Source organism: Perna viridis, chromosome 1, assembly GCF_037379345.1.
Source record: "Perna viridis isolate PV_CMFRI_1.1 ecotype Kerala chromosome 1, ASM3737934v1, whole genome shotgun sequence".
In the NCBI taxonomy this organism is placed as follows: Eukaryota; Metazoa; Mollusca; class Bivalvia; order Mytilida; family Mytilidae; genus Perna; species Perna viridis.
In genome coordinates, this window is record NC_142445.1 from 26,819,378 (window position 1) to 26,826,152 (window position 6,775).

Sequence of the window (6,775 nt, forward strand, 5' to 3'; positions counted from 1 at the left end):
AATTTTAAAGTTAAGACTGATTATCGTTCCACAGAACACAAATGCAAAGCACATATTGTTGACAGGCTCCTCGTATAGTCATTGCAAAATTTTCAACAACAAAAACGTTCATTTGTTGAAATACATGCAATGCCAAGGTGTGTAGGCGGCTAATTCTTTTAATTCATGACATTATATCTTTCAAAGTGTTTCAAATTTTATGTTTTTTTCTCAATCAAAATGTACGAACAGTTTAGATTCAGATAACAAAATGTGAACAAGTAAGAACTACCTATAAATGAGAAAAATACCATTTCTACATTGTTCCCTAACAATATATGTATATATACAGAATTACTGGAGCATTTACATTTGCAGTGTTAGTTCCAGAAGGCCTGGCCCCGTGCAGGTCCGAGTGTTAAAAGAATAGGCCTGCAGCAGCGCTAAGCTTGTCGTAAAAGGCGACTAAATAGTGCTCAGAAACCTAGCCAGGGGCTAGGCGCTCTGTCCACAGAGCAACTGGGATGTGTGCCCCAGGTGGTGGAATGGGGTACCCCAGCCGTGTTATATGCTGGGGTTGTCAGGCTATAATACGGAAAACCTGGCCGCAAACCATAGTGGGCAACCATGTTGGGAAAGATGCTACGTTCCTCGCACGTTAAAGAACCCTGCTGTGGTATTCGATAGGAGTAGGAACCTTTGCGCTCCGCCAGAGGAGGCTAAATTGCCCGACCCTACCCACCCCCCCCTTTCATCTTGTGGCAATCAAAATTTGTTGACCCTATCATCCTTGTGTCCCATCCCCTTTTTTCATCACATCACCATTTAATGTTCATTTTATCATCCATTTCATGTTCATCGTCTCAATATAGCTGAAATATTGCTGCTCGGACGTTAAACCCCAACAATCAATCAGAAGGCCTGTGAACAGATCAAATAAATAACCAGTCGTCTAGACTTATTACAAATGAGGTATGACAGAGCAAAGAGAGATGACCTCAAGAGTTTCCGTTATTCCTTACGTCTCCAATTGGCTGCAACAGAAGGCACTAGAAACATGTACTACGAGTATGCAGTAAGACAAGCTACACAAGTTGCCCGCCTAAAGACACAAGTCAAGAAATCAAAGCAAAGCAAGACAGAACAGATAGAAACACGAGATGCAGAGCCTGTCGAATGTCAAAATTAAGATGGCTGATATTGTGTCAGAGAAACAGAACACAGATGCACAGCACATGCACAGCACATGTTGCTGAAAGGCTCTTGTCAGAGCCAAGCAAATATTTCAAAAAGATTTTTTATTGATGTACACGTCATGCCTAACTCTGAAACCCACGCATTCCCTTCAATGATGCCTGTTTTAAAACGAGTCCTAAACTTTTATTTACATAATTCATGCCACCGGCCAGCTCCAACCTCAAAAAAAAAACGCAGAAAAAAATAACCACCTATAATACTTCATCAAAACAAAAATAAAAAGAAGGAAACGTAAGAGAACTTATATGAGAAAGGCGTATTTATACAGTGGTAACAGTGTAAAATTTTAAAATAAAAAAAAGAAAGAAAAAAGAAAAAAAAAAGAAAAAAAACATTTTTCAGTTTGTTTTGAATCAACGTCAAGGTTTTGACGTAACAAAGTAAATTGAACAAGACTAGTACAGAAAAACTTCACCGTAAAAAGACTCCGTTATCCGTCATATATGTCGAAGGTGACATCGAATAAACACTGGTGCATTAAATAAAGACAATATAATGTAGAGCGAAGCATTTGCTGAACAAATAACTGTTACGGAAAGTTTTGTTTTAACATCTCCAGCAAGCTCTTGAATTGCTTAACGAGTACCTTTAAAATGAGGCTAGTCGTGTCGGACAAGTACAAAGCAAGGTATAATTATGTAACTGTTCATCTAATGGCTGTCATACCGTATGACCTAAACCACAATTAATCAACCGGTCAATCACTTAATATTTATATATGAATCGTATTTGTATATATCGGACATAGTCCAGTCAAGTGAAGTTTACCCATTTTTCCTGAAAAACTAAGACAAGAACTGCACTGTAAGGTGCATGATTAAAGTTGTGTTCGGACAAATAGGGGAAAGAATTTTTAACTTAATTCGTAATGCTAATTTAAGAGACACGTGATTACCGGATACGCTTACACCAATGCCGCTTTGATTGATTACCAATCAAAACAGTAATCAACAATTGACAGCCGACAATCAATATCGATATCGGTGCCTTGACTAACCTAGAAATGACAAGGAGTAAATTCCGTCATGTTTATAAAACTACAAAGAATTTACAATTAGGCATCACTATTGTATCCTACATCTACGACCATGTCTGAGAAAACAGTCAAAGATCCAAGACTCTCACTGTATATTGCTGAGTGTAAGTTCCGGAAGTCATGCGAACAGATCAAACTAATAACCAGTCGTCTAGACTTATTACAAATGAGGTATGACAGAGCCAAGAGAGATGACCTCAAGAGTTTCCGTTATTCCTTACGTCTCCAATTGGCTGCAACAGAAGGCACTAGAAACATGTACTACGAGTATGCAGTAAGACAAGCTACACAAGTTGCCCGCCTAAAGACACAAGTCAAGAAATCACAACAAACCAAGACAGAACAGATAGAAACACGAGATGCAGAGCCTGTCGAATGTCAAAATTAAGATGGCTGATATTGTGTCACAGAAACAGAACACAGATGCACAGCACATGTTGCTGAAAGGCTCTTGTCAGAGCCAAGCAAATATTTCAAAAAGATTTTTTATTGATGTACACGTCATGCCTAACTCTGAAACCCACACATTCCCTTCAAAGATGCCTGTTTTAAAACGAGTCCTAAACTTTTATTTACATAATTCATGCCACCGGCCAGCTCCAACCTGAAAAAAAAATACGCAGAAAAACATAACCACCTATGATACTTCATCAAAAGAAAAATAAAAAGAAGGAAACGTAAGAGAACTTATATGAGAAAGACGTATATATACAGTGGTAACAGTGTAGAATTTTAAAATAAAAAAGAAAGATAAAAAAGAAAAAAAACATCTTTTAGTTTGTTTTGAATCAACGTCAAGGTTTTGACGTAACAAAGTAAATTGAACAAGACTAGTACAGAAAAACTTCACTGTTAAAAGACTCCGTTATCCGTCATATATGTCGAAGGTGACATCGAATAAACACTGGTGCATTAAATAAAGACAATATAATGTAGAGCGAAGCATTTGCTGAACAAATAACTGTTACGGAAAGTTTTGTTTTAACATCTCCAGCAAGCTCTTGAATTGCTTAACGAGTACCTTTAAAATGAGGCTAGTCGTGTCGGACAAGTACAAAGCAAGGTATAATTATGTAACTGTTCATCTAATGGCTCTCATATGACCTAAACCCAATTAATCAACCGATCAATCACTTAATATTTATATATGAATCGTATTTGTATATATCGGACATAGTCCAGTCAAGTGAAGTTTACCCATTTTTCCTGAAAAACTAAGACAAGAACTGCGCTGTAAGGTACGTGCTTAAAGTTGTGTTCGGACAAATAGGGGAAAGAATTTTTAACTTAATTCGTAATGCTAATTTAAGAGACACGTGATTACCGGGTACGCTTACACCAATGCCGCTTTGATTGATTACCAATCAAAACACTAATCAACACTTGACAGCCGACAATCAATATCGATATCGGTGCCTTGACTAACATAGAAATGGCAAGGAGTAAATTCCGTCATGTTTATAAAAGTACAAGAATTTACAATTAGGCATCACTATTGTATCCTACATCTACGACCATGTCTGAGAAAACAGTCAAAGATCCAAGACTCTCACTGTATATTGCTGAGTGTAAGTTCCGGAAGTCATGCGAACAGATCAAACTAATAATCAATCGTCTAGACTTATTACAAATGAGGTATGACAGAGCCAAGAGAGATGACCTCAAGAGTTTCCGTTATTCCTTACGTCTCCAATTGGCTGCAACAGAAGGCACTAGAAACATGTACTACGAGTATGCAGTAAGACAAGCTACACAAGCTGCCCGCCTCAAGACACAAGTCAAGAAATCACAGCAAAGCAAGACAGAACAGATAGAAACACGAGATGCAGAGCCTGTCGAATGTCAAAATTAAGATGGCTGATATTGTGTCACAGAAACAGAACACAGATGCACAGCACATGTTGCTGAAAGGCTCTTGTCAGAGCCAAGCAAATATTTCAAAAAGATTTTTTATTGATGTACACGTCATGCCTAACTCTGAAACCCACGCATTCCCTTCAATGATGCCTGTTTTAAAACGAGCCCTAAACTTTTATTTACATAATTCATGCCACCGGTCAGCTCCAACCTGAAAAAAAAAAACGCAGAAAAACATAACCACCTATGATACTTCATCAAAACAAAAATAAAAAGAAAGAAACGTAAGAGAACTTATATGAGAAAGGCGTATTTATACAGTGGTAACAGTGTAGAATTTTAAAAGAAAAAAAAAGAAAAAAGAAAAACAATTAAAAAAAAAAAAACAAAAAAAAAAAAAAAACAACTTTTAGTTTGTTTTGAATCAACGTCAAGGTTTTGACGTAACAAAGTAAATTGAACAAGACTAGTACAGAAAAACTTCACTGTAAAAAGACTACGTTATCCGTCATATATGTCGAAGGTGACATCGAATAAATACTGGTGCATTAAATAAAGACAATATAATGTAGAGCGAAGCATATGCTGAACAAATAACTGTTACGGAAAGTTTTGTTTTAACATCTCCAGCAAGCTCTTGAATTGCTTAACGAGTACCTTTAAAATGAGGCTAGTCGTGTCGGACAAGTACAAAGCAAGGTATAATTATGTAACTGTTCATCTAATGGCTGTCATATGACCTAAACCACAATTAATCAACCGATCAATCACTTAATATTTATATATGAATCGTATTTGTATATATCGGACATAGTCCAGTCAAGTGAAGTTTACCCATTTTTCCTGAAAAACTAAGACAAGAACTGCGCTGTAAGGTGCATGCTTAAAGTTGTGTTCGGACAAATAGGGGAAAGAATTTTTAACTTAATTCGTAATGCTAATTTAAGAGACACGTGATTACCGGGTACGCTTATACCAATGCCGCTTTGATTGATTACCAATCAAAACAGTAATCAACACTTGACAGCCGACAATCAATATCGATATCGGTGCCTTGACTAACATAGAAATGGCAAGGAGTAAATTCCGTCATGTTTATAAAAGTACAAGAATTTACAATTAGGCATCACTATTGTATCCTACATCTACGACCATGTCTGAGAAAACAGTCAAAGATCCAAGACTCTCGCTGTATATTGCTGAGTGTAAGTTCCGGAAGTCATGCGAACAGATCAAACTAATAACCAGTCGTCTAGACTTATTACAAATGAGGTATGACAGTGCCAAGAGAGATGACCTCAAGAGTTTCCGTTATTCCTTACGTCTCCAATTGGCTGCAACAGAAGGCACTAGAAACATGTACTACGAGTATGCAGTAAGACAAGCTACACAAGTTGCCCGCCTCAAGACACAAGTCAAGAAATCACAACAAACCAAGACAGAACAGATAGAAACACGAGATGCAGAGCCTGTCGAATGTCAAAATTAAGATGGCTGATATTGTGTCACAGAAACAGAATACAGATGCACAGCACATGTTGCTGAAAGGCTCTTGTCAGAGCCAAGCAAATATTTCAAAAAGATTTTTTATTGATGTACACGTCATGCCTAACTCTGAAACCCACGCATTCCCTTCAATGATGCCTGTTTTAAAACGAGTCCTAAACTTTTATTTACATAATTCATGCCACCGGTCAGCTCCAACCTGAAAAAAAAAAAACGCAGAAAAACATAACCACCTATGATACTTCATCAAAACAAAAATAAAAAGAAAGAAACGTAAGAGAACTTATATGAGAAAGGCGTATTTATACAGTGGTAACAGTGTAGAATTTTAAAAGAAAAAAAAAGAAAAAAGAAAAACAATTAAAAAAACAAACAAAAAAAAAAAAACAACTTTCAGTTTGTTTTGAATCAACGTCAAGGTTTTGACGTAACAAAGTAAATTGAACAAGACTAGTACAGAAAAACTTCACTGTAAAAAGACTACGTTATCCGTCATATATGTCGAAGGTGACATCGAATAAATACTGGTGCATTAAATAAAGACAATATAATGTAGAGCGAAGCATATGCTGAACAAATAACTGTTACGGAAAGTTTTGTTTTAACATCTCCAGCAAGCTCTTGAATTGCTTAACGAGTACCTTTAAAATGAGGCTAGTCGTGTCGGACAAGTACAAAGCAAGGTATAATTATGTAACTGTTCATCTAATGGCTGTCATATGACCTAAACCACAATTAATCAACCGATCAATCACTTAATATTTATATATGAATCGTATTTGTATATATCGGACATAGTCCAGTCAAGTGAAGTTTACCCATTTTTCCTGAAAAACTAAGACAAGAACTGCGATGTAAGGTACGTGCTTAAAGTTGTGTTCGGACAAATAGGGGAAAGAATTTTTAACTTAATTCGTAATGCTAATTTAAGAGACACGTGATTACCGGGTACGCTTACACCAATGCCGCTTTGATTGATTACCAATCAAAACAGTAATCAACACTTGACAGCCGACAATCAATATCGATATCGGTGCCTTGACTAACCTAGAAATGACAAGGAGTAAATTCCGTCATGTTTATAAAACTACAAAGAATTTACAAATAGGCATCACTATTGTATCCTACATCTACGACCAT